Source organism: Hemitrygon akajei, chromosome 26, assembly GCF_048418815.1.
Source record: "Hemitrygon akajei chromosome 26, sHemAka1.3, whole genome shotgun sequence".
Lineage (NCBI taxonomy): Eukaryota > Metazoa > Chordata > Chondrichthyes > Myliobatiformes > Dasyatidae > Hemitrygon > Hemitrygon akajei.
Genome location: NC_133149.1, coordinates 17,065,573 through 17,088,971, shown reverse-complemented (window position 1 = coordinate 17,088,971; position 23,399 = coordinate 17,065,573). Strand labels below are relative to the sequence as shown.

The window sequence follows — 23,399 nt, the reverse complement described above, 5'->3', positions numbered from 1 at the left end:
TAACATAAAAGCTTATAAACACTTAAAGTAGAATGTGATGGTGCTGAAGTGTCTATTTGTTGCGATCTGGAATACATTTCCTGAGGAAGAAAGTGGAAGCAGATTCAGGAGTCACTTTGAAAGGGAATCAGGATTGTAACAGGAAAGGGAAACTTTGCAAGGTTTTGCAGAAAGACAAGGGGAGTTTGGTTAGTTAGATAACTCTTTTAAGAGCTGGCATGGTTACAATAGACCAAATGGCCTCTTCTGCATTGTATGAGTCCTGGAACTTGGCACCGAACCACCAGCCAGTAAGGTAATATGACACATTACTCTACCTTCACTTTTTGCACACACTGCACTTATTGTTCGGCCAGCATTTGAAATGACTGCAGAACTATTCGCAAATGTTGTAGCATTTTTCCAAAAATAAAAGTTTAAGGGTATCTGTACAACTGAAAGTCTGGAATGCATTGTAGCTCTCCAAAGCAAACTGTGGCATTTCAAAATATGATTTAAATGTGGAAAACTAAAATTGAGTAGAGAAAGAGTGATATTTAAACTTGATGGTTTAAAGTTGTCTGAGAATTTTAGATGCTGGCCAAGAAAAGGTAAGATCATGAGTTTAAGCAATTACTTAGTAGCCAGACTGCAAGAAATAATACACAAACAGGACTTAGGAATTGGGCCAGGAGTTAATCGTTTCACTGTAAACATGCTGAGAGTGTACAGTGTTACGATTTCACAATTACTGGATTTGAAAACAAACCATCAACTGGCTGGAGAAACATTTTAAAAACTCCTTTGCACATTTCTCCCCAAAGTTAGGTTGTGTTCTGCTTACTTTTGTCTAAAGAGAATTAGATAATTTATTATAAATAAAAAGGGATTATTTGGAAATCCAGGTGCTGCCAGATTAATACACTTCCCCAAGCTCCACTGCACAAGAGCTTAAATATATGTATTTTAATATAAAGAGACAATTTCCAATAAATGATTTAACGCTACTCAGCAAGATTCAACAATTGAAAACAGTTATCTAAGCTATTTCATTCAACCACATGTTTCCACTATCAAGTAGATCTAGGATGGAAAAAGGAAAGTAATAAATCATTAATATACTATGACTTGTTTTATTAGTTACCAACATTAAAATGAATGGAATGTCATGAGATATTTAACAGAATATTCTTCATTCAGACTGTAATCATTTTGGGAAGTGCTCTGGGGAAGTCATCTGTCCCAGTCCCCCAAACTGGGCTGATTCGCCATCTCCTGTGGTTTCTGGGATCCCCAAAGAGTTGTGTTTCCTGAGCCGTAGTCTCCTGCACAGTGCTCCCTTTGTTTCACTCTCTCTCCCCACCTCCCCCAACCCCCATCGCAGTTTTCACATGGTGCAGGTTTGTTGATGTGTGTTCAAACCAACAAAACATGAAATAGGCAGAGCTATCTGGAGCTCCCACTGCACTTCATCTTAGCACCCATGGAGCAGGCACTTCTGTTACACCCACCTTTCAGGCATTAAACTAAATTACAGTGTCTTTGTAAAAGAAATTAATTCAGTTTGTAGATGCAAGGCTGTAGAAAATGAAAAAGTGAAACTTACTCTAGTTATGTGTCAGGTCATTACAGATCTCAATTTCATAATCATAAGACATAGGAGCCAAATCAAACCATTCAGTCTGCTCTGCCATTCAATCATGGCTAATTTATTATTGTATGACAATGTAATTGGTGGAAACATACATAATTCACAGCCACCGGCATTGAGTTGGGCTTCACTTTAAGAGGCTGGTCTGATGCGAAGACATAGTTACATAAAGTACTTTTACCGTGTTTTGTGTTCTGTGTTTGGACCACAATAAATGAGTTGCTATGGTTTTTCTTAAACATAACACCATTTCTATTTGTGAAAACCTACATTATCACTGCCAACCCTATTCTCCTGTCTTCTCCCAATAACCTTTGAAAACCTTGCTAAATAAGAAACTATCAACCTCTACTTTAAATATACTCAATGACTTGGCCTCCATAGCTGTCAGTGGAAATGAATTCCACAGATTCACCACCCTTGTGTATGATCAGCCATGATCACAGTGAATGGCGGTGCTGGCTAGAAGGGCCGAATGGCCTACTCCTGCACCTACTGTCTATTGTCTATTGACATCCTTCTATTTTGAAGATGTGCCCTCTGGTCCTAGACCCTCTCACTATAGCAAATATCCTCTCTGCTCCATTTAGGCCTTGCAATATTCGATAGGTTTCACTGAGATGGCCCCTCTTTCTTCTAAACTCCAGCAACTACAGGACCAGACCCATCAAATGCTTCTCATATGTAAACCCTTTCATTCCCATATTGACAGACAAGGGTTTGAATAGTTAAATGAGTATGCTATGACACGAATGAAGCAGGTATGGATTAATAACATTATTAATTCAAATCATGATAAATTGAAAATTTGAAATTAGTTTAAGAAACTGAATATAAATAACATTCATCAGTAAAAGTGATGCTTGAAACCTTGGGTTTGACATGAAAATTTAAATAATTCACTAATGGCTTTGTAAAAAGAAATTTATTATTTTTTAAGGTCCCATCTATATGTGACTTCAATCTAACACCAACTTGGTGAACTTTTTTCATTGTCCCATGAAGTGATCTTACAGCCCTCTCATTTCAAGATAAAAGCCGCAAGAATAGTTGCTGACACCCAAAAACTGCCAACCCTTCTGGTAATGCCCACATCCACAGTAAAATAAAAGTGGCGCATCAAAGACGCAGACTTCAAGCCAATGGTCTCCTTCATTTCAGCCACCCTTACTGGGAAGTGAAAGTCAAGATATTATTGTCAAGCATTTGATACTATTCAAGTTCAGTCAGTATCTTTGACTAAAAAATATTAAAATGAGACTGATAGGTCTGGTATCAGCTACAACTTGAAATTCCCAGTAATTCTGTACTCTGTGTAGCAGTTACTGTTCTGAAAAAGGTTAAAGTTTTACTCCAGGGATTTATTTTAAACATATTAATGCAGAAGGAAGTATCCAGTGTCTCAGGACTTTAAAAACACTCTGTTAAATCAGAAGACCATGCAAACATTTCTTTTTAAATCCAGCTGTGCTTCCAACATAAATTATGCTCCGTGTATTTTTAGCTCCTATGGTGTAATATTCCTGCACTCAGAAGCCAAGGCTTGATGTTTCATAATCATCTCTTATGTAAAGACTGTCAGAAATCGACCTTAGAATCCCCAAGTTGCATTGCCGTATTTTGTAATAGTTTGTCCCTGGAGCCTGTTGCTAACAACAAAATTCGGGAATGTACCTGTGGCTGTGATGATTTGGTTGTCAGCATTTGAGCAGCATACTAGCATAATAGACAACAGAGGGTGAGACAATTGCATAATAATTAGCATAGGGTTTTACAGCGCCAGTGATCTGGGTTCAATTCCCACTGTTGGCTGTAAGGAGTTTATACGTTCTCCCTGTGACTGGGTGTATTTCCTCTGGATGCTCCTGTTCCCTCCCACAGTCCAAAGATATATTGGTAAGTTGTGGGCATGCTATGTTGGTGCCAGAAGCATGGCGATGCTTGCGGGCTGCCCTCAGCACATCCGCAGACTGTGCTGATTGTAGAAGCAAATGGCACAATTCACTGCATGTTTCGATGTTCCAACGTACGCGTGACAAAAAATGCTAATCTTTGTACTGGGGTTGGTGGAATTCCCATTTAGCCTGAAGCAACCCCAGATTCACTAAGTCTACTTGCAGGTTTAAACTCAAACCTTGCATTGGATGACTAGTCATATGCTGTTACAGAAAAATGGTGGTGGGGGCTGAGGTGAAGGAAGCAGAGATCGAGATTGTTGTATTCCAAGCTCTCCAATTCATGTTACAGAAAAATGCAATATATGGAATTGTACTTTTAACAAAAGGAAATACAAAAGAAACAAATAATCTGCTGGAAGAATTCTGTGGGGCAAGTTGGATCATTGGGGCATGCATCTCCCCAACAGATGCTGCTCCACCAATGAGTTTCTCCAGAAGATCATTTGCACTCCAGGTTTCAGCACCTGCAGTCTCTTGATTCTCTGGAGAAAAAATATATTCAAATTGAATTGAGTCTCCAGTCTGCGAACCTGACACTGGAGAAGGTATTGAGCCCAGGAATGGGTAGAGATTCAATGAGAGGATGGCGGGAGCAATAAGCTTCAGTTGTGAGAAAGACCAGAGCAGAGACTAGATCAAAGGTGACGAAGGGGATATTTGATATGAAGTCCGAAATTTGGGAAAGTGAATTATGGAAAACCTTTGGTGATGCTTCCCAATAACTTACACATCAGAAAGACCAAGGAATGTGACAAATATTGAAGGAAGCAAAATGTACTGAAAAAAAAGAGAACAATAACAGTCTGTTTGGAGAATATAAAGTGATAGTTATAAGGTGTGAGGTGCCAGCTGCACTTGGGTAACAGCTCTCAGATCTCTCCATTGAGTATTTCTCCACATCAATAACATAGAATCCAGAAGTTGTGAGTTTAAATCCTACTTGAGGAACTTCAATCAAAGCCAGTGGTCAAAATGGCAAATTTCATTTGGGATATTAAAACAGGATCTGCTCTCCTTCGGAAGGATAAATGGTTTCTCCTTTTGCAGATGCTGCTTGAGTTCTTCCAGCACTTACTGTTTTTATTTCAGATTTCAGCACCTTATGTTTTACTAGTTTGCAAACCAGGGTAGGACAGGGTAGGCCACTGTGAAGTGCAGTAGAACAGAGGGATCTGGGAATACAGATCCATAATTCCTTGCAAGTGATGTCACAGGTAGATAGGGTCGTAAAGAGAGCTTTTGGTGCATTGGCCTTCGTAAATCAAAATACTGAATACAGGAGTTGGGATGTTATGTTGAAGTTGTATAAGACATTGCTGAGGACTAACTTGGAGTATGGTGAGAGTTTCTGGTCACCAAACCTACAGGAAATATATCAATAAGATTGAAAGGGTACAAAGAAAAATTACAAGAATGCTGCCAGGACTTTAGGACCTGAGTTATAGAGTAAAGTTGAATAGGTTAGGTTTATTCCCAAGGTTGGTTCCTCAGGTTGTTATAGCCAGGGTTGGTAATGTGGACAAGCTCCCATGACTGATTAAATGCTCCAATGACATGCACCTCAAATAGCCTCTGACAACCAAGTCCAGCTTCTGGCCTTCACGTGCAACTTAGCTACTAAGCCCGGCGGAACCATTTCTACTGACAGGAGCCTTAAAACCAGTTGTTTCGGGCAGATGGGGCTCGTCAGCTGTGGTTGGCAGCTCATCGAGGAGAAGGACAACTCCAATCACAAACCTCCCACGCATGGGGAAATCTTGGAGAGTAAACCCCAAGGGAAGAATCCAGAGCTGGAGTCCCTAAGGCAGTCCTATGTTGAGTCAACATTGACTGGTAACTCCCGCGACACTGTTGGTGCCAAACTATCGGTCTCCGCTGTTCCTTTGGATTCATCAGATGCATGGAGAGGGAGAGCCTGCTACATTGGCAACATCTCGTACTGCCCAGGCCTGCATATCCAGACAACTAGGCTGCAATATCCATGGTGACCCTGACTGGCAGAGGCCTCATATTCCCTGGAGCACAGGAGAATGAGGGGAGATTTGATCGAGGTATACAAAATGATGAGAGGTATAGATTGGGTAAATGCACCCACCTTTTTCCCCACTGAGGTTGGGTGAGACTACAACCAGAGGTCATGGGTTAAGGGTGAAAGGTGAAATGCTTAAGGGGAACATGAGGGGAAACCTCTTCACTCAGAGGGTGGTGAGAGTGTGGAACGAGCTGCCAGTGGAAGCGATGGAAGTGGGTTCAATTCCAACACTGAAGAGATATTTGGATAGGTGCATGGATGGGAGGGGTATGAGGGCTAATGTCCAGGTGCAGGTTGATGACAGTAGGCAGATTAATGGTTCAGCACGGACTCGGTAGGCCAAAGGCCCAGTTTCTGTGCTGTGATGTTCTTTGACTCTACAAATCCTTACTCTTTTATTCTTGAAAGCACATCATCCTGGTTGGTTTGTCCTAAATACTCACAATGGAATTGAAGAGTTGGGCTAGAGAACCACACCAGGGGCTTTAACATTGTATGTTTGACTGAAGTAACTGGAGGGAGGGTCAGAGATCGATGGGGTATGAACGCCGAGTGTATCATTACAACTACTTTAGGCAGCTTCAGAGTATGTAGAGCCCCAGACAGGTTGAACTTTCTCCCACACCCTGATGCTACTGTTAACCCCCATCTGCCAGCCCGCCCCTTTAACTCAATACATATCAAGTCTACAGCAAACAGGGCACTTGATACAGCCCAGAAGAGATGTTTCCACACTTTTCTGTACTAATCTAACAAAATCAGTAGCTGTTGCCAACCCTTCCTGTCTATTTAAGACTGGGTGGGCATTACCAGAACAAGAGGAGAGGATAATCGCTACTGTTTGTTAGGAGTGCAATCATTAAAGAGTGGCGTGTGGACCGCTGGCCACGGACCCATTGTTACTCAGCTCTCGCTACTCTGGGACTTACAGAGCAGGGAGCTGCAAGCACACACTCCTGTTAATTAAGGAGACAATGGGGATTTTACCCCACTTTGTCAATAATGAGTCAAGCAGATTGGTCTGCTTTTACATGACACACCACCTGTCCCACAGCCAGCCTCTTACTGGAGCCTGATGAGCTATTTGTTCAGCCTTCTCTTAAACAAATAGTACACCATGGGTTTAAAGAAAATCCAGTCAAGCATCAAACGGCGGGCTTTGTCTGGGTAATGCATCTTTTATTTTAAGATTCAGGTAGAGGCGAAGAGCTGCTGAATAGCAGCGAGTGGAGTGTGTATTGTGGCACAGACACAATAAACGCACCTGCGGAGAGCGGAGGGCCCATCGCGCCGGGAGGGGGGGAGGAGAGGTGGCGGGGCATTCATTCCGCGATGCTGCCTGCTTCCCCTTTGCACTTCCCTCGCGCCGAGAAGGAAGTCCCGATTCAGACTGGTTTATTGTCATAGACGCTCATGTCCAATTAAATTCCTTGCCTTCCTGAAGGTCTATTCAGTCCATCGAGTCCCTGCCAGCTCGCAAACATTCTCATTGCGCTAGAAATGTATATTTTCCCACGTGCTACCCCTACCCCCTCCATTCTCCTTCCTACACCAGGGTAAAATGTGGCAACGATAAACCTACTGACCAGCAGATCTTTCGGATGTGGGGCAAAACAGGAGTACCAGGAGGAAACCACAAGGTGGCAGGAAGAATGCAGAAGCACTAACAGGATGGTTAGAACTGAACCCAGGTACTGGAGCTGAGGCAATATCTCAACCTGCGGCACAAGTTGTTCCACCAATTACCACACACAGCTCACAGGGTGAAACTATTATTGTCGGCCCTTCAAATCCAGGTATGGGTTATTTGCATTTCTAGCAGAAATCCCAGCCTACATCTTTACTCGCTCTGCTCCCTTCAATATCAAATGATCACTGAGCGCTACAAATAAACCTTCTCATCAATAATTCACCCTGATGTCCAGTCCCTCTGTTTGTGGGTTCCTGGTGCTGTGTTACCTACAACTTTCCTTTTTGAAAGCTATTATCTAATGTTTTTACCATTTTCATGTTACATTACAAATCAAATTAAATGATTTAAAATCCTTCTCCCTCGTCCTTCCTTACAGCTACACTCAGTGCCCACTTCATTAGGTACACCTGCTCATTAATGCAAAGATCTAGTCAGCCAATCACGTGGCAGCAACTCAATGCATAAAAGCACGCAGACATGGTCAAGAGGCTCAGTTGTTGTTCAAACCAATCATAATGGGGAAGAAATGTGATCTAAGTGACTTTGACCGTTGGTGCCAGACAGGGTGGTTTGAGTATCTCAGAAACTGCTGATCTCCTGGGATTTTCATGCACAACAGTCTCTAGAGTTTACAGAGAATGGTGAGAAAAACAAAACAAAACAACATCCAATAAGCGGCAGCTCTATGGGCGAAGTCACCTTGTTAATGAGAGAGGTCAAAGGAGAATAGCCAGACTGGTTCAAGCTGACAGTAAGGCAACTGTAGTTCAAAAAATCACATGTTACAACAGTTGTGTGCAGAAGAGCATCTATGAATGGCCAGCAGGTTGAACGTTGAAGTGATGGGCTACAGCAGCAGAAGACTACTCACCTAAACTCAGTGGCCATTTTATTAGCTACAGGATGAGTGGCCATTTTAGTAGGTACAGAATGCCACTGAGTGAAATTTCTCTGGTTACTATCTGTACTCCAACTGCAAACAGTTGATTTTTTTTTAATCAAAACCCTTAATGACTTTGGAAATCATTATTGTATCTACTCTTAACCAGTTTTCTAATTGGACCAAATTATATTTATGCAGTCTTTTCACAGAACTGTAGCCCTTTATCTTTGGATAGTTTATCTACTAAATCTCTCCCAAATCCTTCCAAAGATCTTGATATTCCTTCTAAAGTGTGGTGGTCAAAGCTGGACTGTACCTACATGAAGGTATTGTTATCTTTGGCTCTGCTGGGACTCAACACTTTCCTTTTGCAACTGGATCTTTGACCTCCTGACCAACAGTAGCATAGCAGTTAGCACAACGCTATTAAAGCACAAGGTGTTCTGGAGTTCAGCATTCAATCCTGTAAGGAGTCTCTGTACGTCCTCCCCATGGAATGCATGGGTTTTCCTTTCACAGAAAGGTGCACCAGGTCGCTTCATTGGTCTTTGCAAATTGTCCCATGATTAGGGGTAACCAGGTTTGTTGGGGGTTTCTAGGCTGGAAGAGCCTACTCCGTGCTGTAACACTACATACCTGTAAATAAATTTTTATAATTAAAAAAATTACAATTTATTTAAAATTAAAATTTAAATAAACACACTACAATCAATAAGGCCAGGCAGCAACACCTCTTCCACGTTTATCTTCAATACTGGTGCTCCACAGGACTGTGTGCATCCTCAGTTCTTACTCTACTCCTCTTACACTCACAACTGGCATGACCAGATTCTGCTCCAATTCCATTTACTAGTTTGCAGATGACACCACCACAGTGGGCTGAATTGCAAATATTGATGAGTCAAAGTACAGGAAGGAGATGGAACGCCTGGGGTCATAACAATAACGTTTCACTCAATATCAGCAAGACAAAAGAACTGCTCATCTACCTCAGGAAGGGGGTCCTGTTTACATCAATGGCATTGAAGCAAGGAGGGCTCAGAGCTTCACGTTCCTCGGTTGGAACATCACCAATAGCTTGCCCTGGTGCAGTCACATTGATGTTATGGCCAAGAAAACTTACCAGTTCCTCTACTTCCTCAAAAGGCCGCAGAAATTGGGCATGTTCCCTTTGACCATCGCCGATGTTCAGAGATACACCATAGAAAGCATCCTATCCAGATAAATCATGGCTTGGTATGGCAACTGTTCTGCATGAGACTCCAAGAAACCGCAGAGTTATGGGCACAGCTCAGCACATCACAGAAACTAGCCTCTCTTCCATGAGCTGTCCACACTCTTCACTGACCTTGCAAAAGCAACCAACATAATCAAAGGCCTCACCTCAGATATTCTCTCTTTTACACCTTCACATTGAGCAAAAGACACAAAAGCCTGAAAGCACATACACACGGCTCAAGGGAAGCTTCTAGCCTGTTGCTATAAGATTATTGAATGACCCCCTCGTATGTTAATGGACCCTTGACCTCAAAATCTACCTTGTTTGGTCTTGCACTTCATTGTCCGCCTGCACAGCACTTTCTCTGTAACTGTAACAAGTTATTCTGTTGCTTATTGTTGTTTTTGCTTGTATTACCTCATTGGAATGCTGTAATCAAATGATTTATATGGATAGCATTCAAAACAAGGTTTTACACTATACCTCAGTACATGAAGGCTGAGGAAAGTCCATCTCCCACCTCCCCATCCTCATCACATTCTGCAGGGGTTGTATTGAGAGCATCCTGAGCAGCTGCATCACTGCCTGGTTCGGGAATTGCACCATCTCGGATCGCAAGACCCTGCAGCGGATAGTGAGGTCAGCTGAGAAGATCATCGGGGTCTCTCTTCCCGCCATTACGGACATTTACACTACACGCTGCATCCGCAAAGCAAACAGCATTATGAAGGACCCCATGCACCCCTCATACAAACTCTTCTCCCTCCTGCCATCTGGGAAAAGGCTCTGAAGCATTCGGGCTCTCACGACTAGACTATGTAACAGTTTCTTCCCCCAAGCTATCAGACTCCTCAATACCCAAAGCCTGGACTGACACCTTGCCCTACTGTCCTGTTTATTATTTATTGTAATGCCAGCACTGTTTTTGTGCACTTTATGCAGTCCTGGGTAGGTCTGTAGTCTAGTATAGCTTTCTCTGTGTTTTTTTAATTACGTAGTTCAGTCAAGTTTTTTGTACTGTGTCATGTAACACCATGGTCCTGAAAAACGTTGTCTCATTTTTACTATGCACTGTACCAGCGGTTATGGTCGAAATGACAATAAAAGTTGACTTGACTTGACTTGACGAGGCAATAATCAACCAATTTACCAATTTATCAAGTTATTATTCCAGGAACTGCATTTTTGGCATTTTCAAATATCTGTGTATGTTCACTTATTAATTGTTCTACTGCTCAGTTTTTCATTATATTAAAATTAAAGGGAAAATAGGTGAGTGTTTTCTTTCATACAAGTGAGACCATCTTGTAATCCATTTGACTGTTCTCTCATGACCAGGACTGGACAATGCTACAAATTTACCTCTATTATGTGAGGCTCTGATAAAGTATGTGAGAATATATTCCAATATGGATAAGGTATTGCTTCTAACTCAGGTGGAATACAGAACTCCTGTAAAGCAGCCACAGTGTTTGTCTTCCACCACAGATATTTATCTTTCCACACTTATGCCTTAGTGCTATTTATTTTGGGATAAAAGCCATACAATAAGGCCTAATCCATGATCCCATCCCCACAGCCTTGCAAGTCATTTATTAATCCATAAGGACTTTCCCAATCCCCAATAGCCATCCTATGACTCTTGGAAATATACGTGGTGATCTGCTCATTTCTGTTGCTGCAGCAAGCAACACAAGCTGCATTTGACAGATGAGCACGATGATGCATGAATGCCTTGTTCCTTTAACTGTGCAAGGCTTCGGTGGCAGCATCTCACAGTAAATCAGAGGACTTGCTGTTTGATGTGGAACAGAAATTCCAATTCTGTAATATCTTAGCATGGAGATCCTGCATTTTTTCAGGATCGTTATTTTACAAATAGAAGAGGATAAAAATACTTCTGTTAAATGTTATCTGAGAATGAGACATTCAGGAAAGTAAGGAGAACTACAGAGAAGATAATACATTTGTTATTATGAAGTTGCCTTCCTGAATGGATGGAATGATTGTGGAACAGGGGACAGCACAGTAATGTAGTGTGGCACTACATTACTGGCACATCGCTTTACAGTAGCCAGGGGTTCAAATCCTGCTGCTGTCTATAAGGAGTTTGTACATTCTCCCCATGACTATAGGTTTCCTCTGGGTGCTCCAGTGTCCTCCCACATTCCAAAGACATATGGTTAGGGTTAATGAGTTGCCAGCATTCCATGTTGACACTAGAAGCATGGCAACACTTGGAGACTGTCCCCAGCACAATCTTTGCTGATTTGATTTGACGTGAAATCATACATTTCACTGTGTGTTTCCAAGTATCTGTGACAAATGAGATGGATCTCTTTACCTTCTCTGAGCAACAGTTAGGAGAGAAGCTGGGGATCATAAATAAGATGTGTGGATCAGTGGAGCACAATATTATTCTGGGCAAAGTATTAATTCCTGATGTTAATAAATCAAAACATATTATAGTGCTTGATGTGGCACGGGTTAAAAACACTCAGACATTTGCTCCTGTTTATCAAATACAGGCCCTCCCCTAGCAACAAACAGTTTTACAGATTCATAAGTCAGAATCTACAGAACAATCTCTCATTATGGTAACCATACCTCTGTAGTACTGTATAGATACAAGGGATTGCATATACAAAAATCCAGAGCAACAAATATTAATGAATGATATCAACAGCATGGAAGACTGATTTGAAAGAACAAGTGCTAAATGTAGAGGGAGGGCTGAAAGTTGTTCTGCCATTCGTAGCAATGATATCGGTGCTTATGCCAGATTTTTGAATTTAATAATTTTATGGGATTTGTTTATATGTAATGTGTGCCCATAAATCAGGCTTTCTTAGCCCAGAGATGGTCATAAAACACTGTGAGTATTAGTCAGGATGGGACACTTGACTGGGTGGTGGGAACTGAGAATTCAGCAAAGCACTTTGAAGAGAGCAAATGTTATTTTAGTTTCAAAATTCATGTGTTAAGCATAAAATGGCCAATGAGCTTGGCAGCAAGGGAGCGTTTTTTTTTACAAAAATCAACAATTGCTGCAACTGGGTCATGTAATGAGGGAGTTACTGTGGCCTGAAAAAAAGAGGAAGAATAGGACAGTGAGATAACAGCTCCAAAAAAAAGAGAGTTAGCCAAGAGGCCCCAGTTCTGCTGTTAGTCTTTTATTAGAATTAGCAAGTCACCAGAAGATAGACAAATTTGCCTACACTGAAATAAATTTAGCTATGAATAAATAGGAGCATGACAGAACAGTGTAATGCTATTATATTTCACCCAGTAGCCCAGTAGGTAATATCCTTAATACATCCATTTATCCTTTAATTGTATTTGTTTACCATATGTTAATATAATGCATGAGTGTTTACATGTATACCTTAATTAGTGTATCAGCATAGATATTAACTATGCATTGATTCTGTCACCAAAGCCCAAATTCAATTTTAAATCTAAAATATTCTACAAGGTGAAAAATAATGGAATGGATAGTTAGAAGTCCCTGTGGTGATAGAGAGCACCACAATTTTAGTCAGGGGCACATCAAGGATTTCATTTTGCCTTCGTCTGAAGCATTAAGAGATAATCATGTGACAAAGTGGCATGGAAGCAAGCCTTTCAGGCCACTGAGTCCATGCTGACTTTCTGTGTGAACAGTTCCATTCCCCGTTCTTTTCTCATCAACCAATTTCTTTTCCCTTTCACATGCCTTTCCAGCTCATATTTGAATGGTACAATTAGACCTGTCTCTACTACGACCACCGGAAATGCAATTCAGGGCATTAAAATATATTCCTCAGGCCACTTTTGGTCCTTTTGCCAATCACCTTCATTCTACATTTCTCACTCTCAACTCTTCCACTGATGGAAATAGTCTCTATCCATCTACTCTTCATAAATAGCTCTACCAAATCTGCTTGCAAATCTTTCTGCTTGAATGCGAACATCCCCACATTCTCCAATCTATCTACACAACAGAAGCCCTTCAGCCCTGGAATTATTTTGTTAAGTTTGTAATGGCCCCTCTCTAAAGCCCTTCTGTCTTTTCTGAAGCTTGGTATCCTGATCTGAACTTAATACTCCAGGTGTGGTTGGCATGTGTTATAAATGTGTGTCTCAGTTTTTGCTTTCAAATCAGTTATTCTCTTTATAAAGCTCAAAATCCCATTGGTTCTTAACTGCCCTCTTAACTTCTCCTGCTATTTTCAATTAATTATACACATACAGCACCCAAATCTTTCTGTTCGTATACCACATTTAGAATTGTGTGTTCTTGTTTACATGGCCTCATTCTTCACATCAAAATGTGATGTTATATATTTCTCAACATTAAATTTCATGTAACATCTCTCAGCCCCTTCCACTAACCTTTCTATATCCACTTGAAGTCCATTCAAATCCTCACAGTTTACTACTCCCACAAGTTTTGTGTCATCTGCAAGTTTGGAAATTGTGACCTGTACACCCAAATCCAAATTATCAGTATATATTAGGAAAAAGCAGTAATCCCATTGCTGATGCCTGGAAGCTTCACTCTAATCTGAAGAACAATCTTTCTCCACTGCACGTTTTCCTTTTACTCAGGTTATTTTTTAAACATACTGCTCTTATTCCATGGGTTTCAACTTTGATAATAAGAATATTATGTCGTCACTTATCAAAAATCTTTTCAAATTCCATGTATACCACATCAACTACATTTCCCTCATCAACCTTCTCTGTTATTTCTTTATTAAACTGTTTCCTATCAAATACAATTTGGTTAAAGAGAATGCTGGAATACTCAGCAGATCAGGTAGCATCTATGGAGAGAGAAAAACTGAGTTCATGGTATAAGTTGATGATGTTACATTACAATTGACCAATTCTAACACAGAGAGAAAAAAAGGCTGATAATCTGAAATGGTTGAATACACTATTGAATCTAAAGGGTGCAATCTACTGCTACTTTGCCTCATTTATCTTGCTCATTTTCAATGGTTTCTATTTCCTTTGTTTGTGATAAGATGCTGACCAAAACTTGCTTCAGGAAGCACATTTCTTTACTCAGTGAATGCCTCTAATTTTATCCATATGGATTCCAACTGAAATTCCATCATTCAGGCAACACACACGAAGTGCTGGAGCAACTCAGCAGGTTCCTCCAGCATTTTGTGTGAGTTGCTGGGAGTTCCAGCATCTGCAGATTTTCTCTTGTTTGTGATTCCATCCTTCAGGATTTGAATACACCTGATGTAACAGGCATGTTCAAACTCCCTAGCATTTTCATCCTCCTTCTAGCTGTGACAATAATCTCTATCAAGGTCACAGCTCAGGATTAGTTGTTTTATAGAACATAGAAGAACATAGAACATAGAATAGTACAGCACAGTACAGGCCCTTCAGCCACCAATGTTGTGCCGACCCTTAAACCCTGCCCCCCCATATAACCCCCCACCTTACATTCCTCCATGTACCTGCCTAGTAGTCTCTTAAACTTCACTAGTGTATCTGCCTCCACCACTGACTCAGGCAGTGCATTCCACACACCAACCACTCTCTGAGTGAAAAACCTGCCTCTAATATCCCCCTTGAACTTCCCTCCCCTTACCTTAAAGCCATGTCCTCTTGTACTGAGCAGTGGTGCCCTGGGGAAGAGGCACTGGCTGTCCACTCTGTCTATTCCTCTTAATGTCTTGTACACCTCTATCATGTCTCCTCTCATCCTCCTTCTCTCCAGAGAGCAAAGCCCTAGCTCCCTTATTGTTTTTTTAGATTCTGTTTTGGGAACAGAAAGGGGAATTAGGGGTCAGGTTAGGGTTTAGGGACAGGGCTGTGGAAGACTTAGAAGACAGGCTGGAGTCTAAGCCTTCACTCCGCATTCGAAGCCCAACGGCTTGGATGTCAGGACGGAAGACCAGTGACGACGAGCGCCAATAGCCTCACTCAGGGCAGTGAATCATCGGCAGGTTCTAAGATCAGAGTTCCACATGGGAAGGAGGCATGTGCGACAGTGACCTGATGGCTGGAGCCCGGGGTCTCTGTGAGTTCACTGGGGAAGTTGAAGGCCTGATGTCTGCATATCCATGAGTCTACCGGAGGCTGGAGAGAGCCTGTTCCTGCGGTGCACGGGTGGGAGGAAGGAACAGGGCTTGCTTTGCTGTTGCTGCTCTGCCGTGTGGTATGTTCTGCTTCGTTGTGTTCACTGTTGTCTTACCGAGCAAGGTGGGCATGTTATGTTGGTGCCACATTATGTGGCAACACTTGTGGGCTGACCCCAGCACACCTGGGTGTGTCAGTTAACTCAAACGACGCTTTTCGCAGTATGTTTCAATGTACATATGATAAATAAATCTGAATCTGAACCTCAATCTTAGAAGTGGTTCTGTTTCAGTATCAAATTAACATTACCTGGGGCAGAGAGAGCAACAACCTCTGTCACTGGAAATTCTCAATCCTTCTGCTGCACATGTGAAAATAGTCACAGGGAGATATGCTGGGAACTGACATTGTGTATAGGATGTCCTATTCCAGTGATATTGGGAAATTCTGCTCCAATTAACTTTTGAACCGGGAGTAAGATTCACATACAATCGTCCGTCTATTGGCAATCTTCACATGTGATCTCATAGGAGGGAATTTTCTAGCTTTGATAAAAACATGCTGTCTCGATCTACCACCAGAACAATGATATGTTTCAATGGGAAGCTGATTTCAAAAAGGAAGATTGTGGCCAGAAATGTATTTTTATTCAGTTCTCTTCAATGTGTTTTTAGTCAGTGCTGCCATTTTTCAATTCCACTTTGGCTTCATTCAGCTGCACTTTGAATCATTTCATTTATACGAAGCTTTTAACAGCCTCAGAGCACCTCAAAGTATTTTATATACAATAAGTAGTTTTTACAGCCAGCTGGTGTTGCACTGTAGCAAAAGGAGAAGCCTATTCACATATGTATAATAAGATTCCACAAACAGGAATGTGATCAACTGTTTCAGTCTCTACAGGACATCCTCCTTTTCATTCAAACCATTCCCTGGGATCCTTTTTACTAACTGTGTGGATATAATTTTAATATCTCTTCCAAAGACAGCATTTACAACTTTGCAGCCCTCGATCCATATTACAATTAAGTCGGTTAGAGGTAAAACATGCACTAAATGCTAGCGGAACTCAACAGTTCAGGCAGCATCTATAAAAGGGAATAAAAAATTGATGAAGGGTCTTGGCCCATAATGTCAAATGCTAATTCACCTCCACAGATGCTGCCTAACCTCCTTCAGCACTTTGTGTGCATTGCTCAAGGTTCCAGAATCTTGAGAATCTCTTGTGCCTTGTGTCTAGGTGAGTTACATGGATGGTAACTTACAATCTTCTGAAATAATGATAGAGATACTACCACTGAGACACAGCTGATATATCTAATGCAAAACCCCAAGATTACAAGCAACTCATAACCCAAGTGCGGAAGAGAATTTTCCCTCATTTTGTTATGCAAAAAATCACTATTGCACAGTGCATCTGTAGCTCAATAGATTGACTAACATTAATTTTGATTCCATATGTAGAAAAAACTCACATTAAACTATTTAATGAACCAAGTTATTTACCATTACATGAGCAAACTTCTATCCATTAACTTTTTTCAAACATTCTTGAAATAGCTCCCACCATTCACTTTAAGCTATTCTGCTGCCCCTAAAGTCACAGAGAAGTACAACTCAGAAATGGGCCCCTTGGCCCATCTAGTCCATGCTGAAACCATTTAACCTGTCTCCTCCCATCGTCCTGCACCAGAACCATAGCCCTCCATATCCTTACTATCCATGTACCTATCCAAACTTTGCTTAAACATTGAAACCGAGCTCACGTTCAACACTTGCACTGGCAGCTCATTTCACACCCTCAGGACCCTCTGAGTGAAAAAATTTTCCCTCATGTTCCCCTTAAAGTTCTCACCTTTTACCCTTAACCCACGACCTCTAGTTGTAGTCTCAGTGGAAAAGCCTGCTTGTACTTACCCTATCTATATCCCTCATAATTTTGTATACCTCTATCAAATCTCCTCTCAATCTTCCTCATTCTAAAGAATACAATCCTACTCTACTCAATCTTTCCTTAGAACTCAAGTCCTCCAGAGTCAGCAAAATCCTTGTAAATTTTCTCATGTATTCTTTCAACCTTGTTTACATCTTTCCTGTAGGTAGGTGACCAAACCTGTACACAATACTCCAAATTAGGCCCCACCAATGTCTTATACAACTTCAACATGACATCCCATCTTCTAAACGCAATACATTGATTTATGAAGGCCAATGTGCCAAAAGCTCTTTTTATAACCCTCTCTACCTGTGATGCCACTTACAATGAATTATGGACCTATATTCCCAGATCCCTTTGTTCTACTGCACTTCTCAGTGCCCTACCATTCACTGCATAACATGTTCAATGTTGCAACTCTTTACCAAGTTCGATTCGCTTAAGCAATTCTTTGATTCACTTCTTAGCCTTCACATTCCATCATGGCTTTATACTTCTTTTCTCCAGATCTGCTGCCTGACAGCAGTCTAAACTTCTCTCGATCTGTTTTTTTTCTCACCACACCATTGGAGGCTGTGCCTTCATCTGCCATAACCCAGCTTCTGGAGTTCTCGATCCAGTCTTCTCCCCCCTCTACTTCAATGAAGTCAATGGAACCAAACTAACTCTTTCTGACATGGGAATCCACGGGCCAAAGTTACTGCTATTATTTAGAATCATTATTAAAAGTGACCTGAGTATAGGGGTCGTGTTTACTTTATGCCACATGAATTATCTCACTCCTCTCATCTCTCACTTCTGAATCAATCAGTGTCCAACATGCGACTTATATTTAAGTTAGAGATTAAGGGTTGTTTGCCTATTCTACCAAACAGCTTTGTTGAATGCTACCAGCTGCTGAGGTTCTAAACATCTATATTCAGCCCTTTCTTCTGCATACTCCACATCTATCCCATCGAATTCTGCTATTATTTTTTTTAAAACTCCTTCAGGAGTTGCTCTAGCAAGAAGCATAGCTTGAGAGTAATCAGAAGTGAGCAATATAAATTGTATGAGGGGTGATTGATATGCTCATGGCCCAAGGTAGAAGGAGTCAATTTTAGAAAACCTAGCACATTTATTTTTCAACATAGTCCCTTCTTACATTTACACACTTAGTCCAGCGATCGTGGAGCATACGGATCTTGGACCTCCAGAAAGTGTCCACAGCAGGGGTGATTGATAAGATTGCGGCCTAAGGTAGAAGGAGATGAGTTATACAGCTCTCATTACATGCACATGCAGGTCAACTCTTTGAGTGATTATGCAGAAAGTTTGAAGTTAATAACTCATCTCTTTCTACCTTAGGCCACAAACTTATCAATCACCCGAGGAGTTATTAACTTCAAATGGAGCGGGATTCGGAAGAGAATGTGGATGAAGCTGCTCTTAGTGCTGGTGGAAATACTGTTAGTGATGTAAGCCAGCAGCCTGAGGAAGGACCCCGTCGGCCAGCATTGACAAAATACCCTTCGCAACAGTTTGGCAACCAGCAAAGGAGTTTTATTCGTGGCTGGTTTGACCTGTACTCCTGGCTGGAGTATTCTATCACGAAAGATACTACATTATGCTTCGCGTGCAGGCATTTCCTGTGTGGAGGACACGGGTTCCATTCTGAGTCTACCTTCACTGTCACTGGTTACTGCAACTGGCAGAAAACTACAATAGCTTTCAAAACCCACCATGTAAGTGCAGCTCATAAGTTTGCTATGGAGGCATGGGCCAAATTCAGATTGAGAAAACAAGACAGTTCAAGATTGGGAAATATAGTTGATAAAGGACATGCAAAGATTGTCCAAGAAAATCGTGAATACATGAGAGCAGTGGTTGAGTCTCTACGCTATACTGTGTGCCAAGGCATTGCCCAGCGAGGACGCTGGGAGGATGATGGATTTGGCAATAGGGGAAACTTTGTTGAGTTGCTCAGTGTAATTGGGCAGTTTGATAAGACTGTAGCTAAAAAAAATAAAGGACAATCCTGGAAATGCAAAAAACACCCATCACAATATCCAAAATGAAATTATGGGTATTATGGCAGATGTGGTCAGACATCTAGTAAGTGCAGAAATCAAGGAGGCTGGACATTTTGCCATCATAGTGGATGAAAGTAAAGACTTGAGTAAAAAGGTGCAAATATCAATGATGCTGTGGTACAGGGGTCCCCCGTTTATCGAACGTTCGCTTTACGACACCTTGCTGTTACGAAAGACCTACATTAGTTACCTGTTTTCGTAAACATAAGGTGTTTTCACTGTTACAGAAAAAGGCAGCGCACGCCCCGAGCAGCCAAGCTCCTCCCCCGGAACTGCATTCTAGCCGGCATTGCTTAAACACGTGCCTGTGAGCATCTGTGCTTTATGTCGATTTATTTTGTGCATCCGTTAGCAAGATGAGTTCTAAGGCATCGGAAAAGCCTAAACGAGCGTGTAAGGATGTTACACTTGGTGTAAAACTAGACATAATTAAGCATTTCGATCGTGGTGAACAAAGTAAAGACATAGTGAGTTTGGCTAAGGAGGCTGGGTTTGTGGAAGTTGACAAAGATGATATTGAAGAGGTCCCATAACCAAGAACTGAGAGATGAAGAGCTGATGAAGAGGAAAGGATAACAATTGAAGCCGAACACAATAGTGAACGGCCCGAAAGTGAAGTTGTCCAGGAACTGAACGTGATGCAATTGCATGAGATTTTTGCTGCGATTGACAACGCTGCAATGATTGCAGAAAAGTACGATTTTAATTTTGAAAGGGTACGTAGGTTTAGGGCATATTTGCAGGATGGTTTGAGTGCTCACAAAGAACTGTATGACAGAAAAATGCACGAGGCTAAGCAGTCAAGCATACTGTCATTTTTCAAGCCTTCCACAGCAGCCACAGCAGACGATGAACCTCGACCTTCGACATTGAGGCAGGCAGACATAGAAGAAGGTGACCTGCCTGCCCTGATGGAAACAAACGATAATGAGATGACACCCCAGTCTCCCAGCACACTAGCCTTTGACGACTCAGCCTAACACACCATCAGTGTGCTTGATGTCTTCCTGATTCTGGTAAGTGAAACTACACTGTACATACATTATTTCCACTTTATATAAGCTGTGTATTGGTATGTGTTACTTGGTTTGATTTGGCAGCTTCATAGCTTAAAGGTTACTGGAGAGAGTGCTTCTGCCAAGAGCGCTTGCGCCGAGTGCTTTTGCCGCGAGTGCTGCCGGGAGCGCTTGTGCCGAGTGTTTCAGCCGCCAGTGCTGCCGGGAGTGCACGCGTGAGATTTTCGCTGCGGTGGACGGTGCTGCAATAATTGCAGAAAAGTATTCCTACTTTATAAAGGCTGTGTAGTTATCATATCATTCCTGCTTTTATTATATGTTCTGTTATTTTAGGTTTTATGTGTTATTTGGCATGATTTGGTAGGTTATTTTTTGGGTCTGCGAACGCTCACAAATTTTTCCCATATAAATAAATGGTAACTGCTTCTTCACCTTACGACATTCCGGTTTACGAACCGTTTCATAGGAACACTCTACCTTTGGATAGCGGGGGAAACCTGTATTTGAATAATGAAACAGTGCTTGAAGAACTCTTGCACTTCACTCCAGCAGAAGCGTTGGACGCAGAGTCGCTTCTTAAAAGCATTGAACAGACACTCGCCCAGTGTGTTATTGATAATAATGCGTGTATAGGTCAGTGTTATGATGGGGCGGCAGTGAAGTCTGGGTACAAGAGAGGTTCAGGAAAGAGGTCCCGCAGGCATTATATATACACTGCCATGCTCACAGACTTAACCTTGTTTTAGTGGATGTTGTGAGCAATGTACAATAAGCGGGTGAGTTTTTTGAAACTGTGCAGCTGCTTTACAACTTCTTTTCAAACTCTGTTGCCCACGATCTTTTCATGAAGGAACAGAGAGAACTGGAATCAACTGCACACCCCGTGGAGTTGAAGAAATTGTCAGGTACACGCTAGGCATGGCAGTATACAGCTTTGTGGGCTATAAGGGAATTACTCCCTGCCATTCTAGTTACACTACAGGATATTATGGGTCAACCAATGCACGGAGGAAAACAGAGGCTGGAGCTGTAAATGGACCGATTGACAAGCAGTTTGCTTTACTTCTCACTCTGTTTGAGGAGTCACCAAGTTCATGTCAGCCCAGCTACTCTCTCCCAGTTTGGAGCTTTCATCCACTGTGGATTTGGCTCGATCTGTTATTGATGCATTCTCAGCAAAACGGGGAAAGGAATCATGGAGTGAAATTCAGGCAAGAGCGAGGGACCTGTGCGTCAAGGCCGGTATACAGAGCAGACCACGCGAAAGGAGACAGGCCCAGCCACCCCGCCGCCTACATGAATTTGTTGTTGAGGCCCAAACCGAATGCACACCTGTCACATCCTCTGATGACCTTCGCAAGCACTGTTTCTATCCAGTTATAGACAGATTTCTGACTAAAATGTAAAGACGGTTCTCAATTGAGACTGGGGGTGTTCTGACTGGAATCTCAGCATTGAGTCCCGAACACGAGCTCTTCCTGGACAAGAATTGTCTTTGGCCAATGGCCCAATACTATGGAATGACTGAAGTGAACCTGACTACAGAGCTACATCAGATTCGGCATCTGCTGGAAACAAAACAAAAGCAAGGACAGACAGTGAATGGCACAGTGGAATTTCCAGCTCTAATGAGACCCTACCGCGGTGCATTTATAGATTTATACAAACTAATCTGCATATCACTGACTCTGCCTGTGACACCTGCCTCATGCGAACGGAGGCCTCAGACGCCTCAAAAGCTACCTAAGGAATAGCAGCGGCGATGCTCAGAACTTCAACTTGGGCCTCTTGGCCATAAACAGCCAGAGGACCAAGGCACTCGACATCCAGAAAATCATTGATGCTTTTGCCACCAATCACAACAACAGACGGATTGTGCTTCTCTGAAAACATCAATGGTGAGTGCAGTTGATTTTTAAAAATTTGGGCCTAGACTAATGTCGATTATGATTATTATTTTGTGGTGGATACCCCATAGTCCTTATGTTTCCTGAAAATCCTAAAATATTACATTTACTGCTATTAAGCCTACTGGTTTTGCTTACACTTCCAAGCGGTGATTCTAGCAACACACACAAAATGCTGGTGGAACGCAGCAGGCCAGACAGCATATATAGGAAGAAGCACTGTTGATGTTTCGGGCTAAGACCCTTCATCAGGACTAACTGAAAGAAAAGATAGTAAGAGATTTGAAAGTGGGAGGGGGAGGGGGAAATGCAAAATGATAGGAGAAGACAGGAGAGAGAGGGTTGAAGCCAAGAGCTCGAAAGTTGATTGGCGTTCCAAGGAAGGATATATGGCTGCAGTAACGGGTCTGGGTCAAAATGTGATTGAAAAGTTGAAGGGCCAAAGAAATTATAGATGGGGAGCAGTGAGAGAGGGTTTCACTGAACTCCCGTTGAAGAGAAGATTTAAACTTCTTTAGTGTAGGCATCACTGGCAGAGGCTTCGCAGTAGTGAATTTAAAAACACAAACACGAGGAAATCTGCAGATGCTGGAAATTCAAGCAACACACACATAATACCGGTGATTCTGTTGATTTTTGTTTTAAATTCAGTAGCCAAATTAATTGAGATATTGCATGGTTAGAGTACGATTTGTCCAACTCCTGGTAAAGCCTTGCATCTGTTGTTTGCCTTATTTGTATCTTTTGGCATTGTCTGTCTATGTAATGCGAATAGCAGTGGACATTGTGGGTTAGTGTTGTGTTTTTCAGTTGAAAAGCACGCATTTGACGCTGATTGCAGGATTGGTGCGTGATTCGTGTTGTGCGCTGTGGGTCAGATGCTCTGTCGGTTTGTTTGTTTATGCTCCGTGTAGCCCGGGTTGTCTCCAATGCTGTTGACACTGTCACAGTTCACTTCTATATTAG

At 41.9% G+C, this 23,399-nt stretch overlaps 1 protein-coding gene across 13 annotated transcripts in view; it reads right to left on the bottom strand.

The window, feature by feature from the left end:
• The window catches only part of fli1 (Fli-1 proto-oncogene, ETS transcription factor), a 71,196-nt gene that overhangs the window by 25,757 nt on the left and 22,040 nt on the right, over positions 1–23,399 (bottom strand). The window lies entirely within an intron of this gene.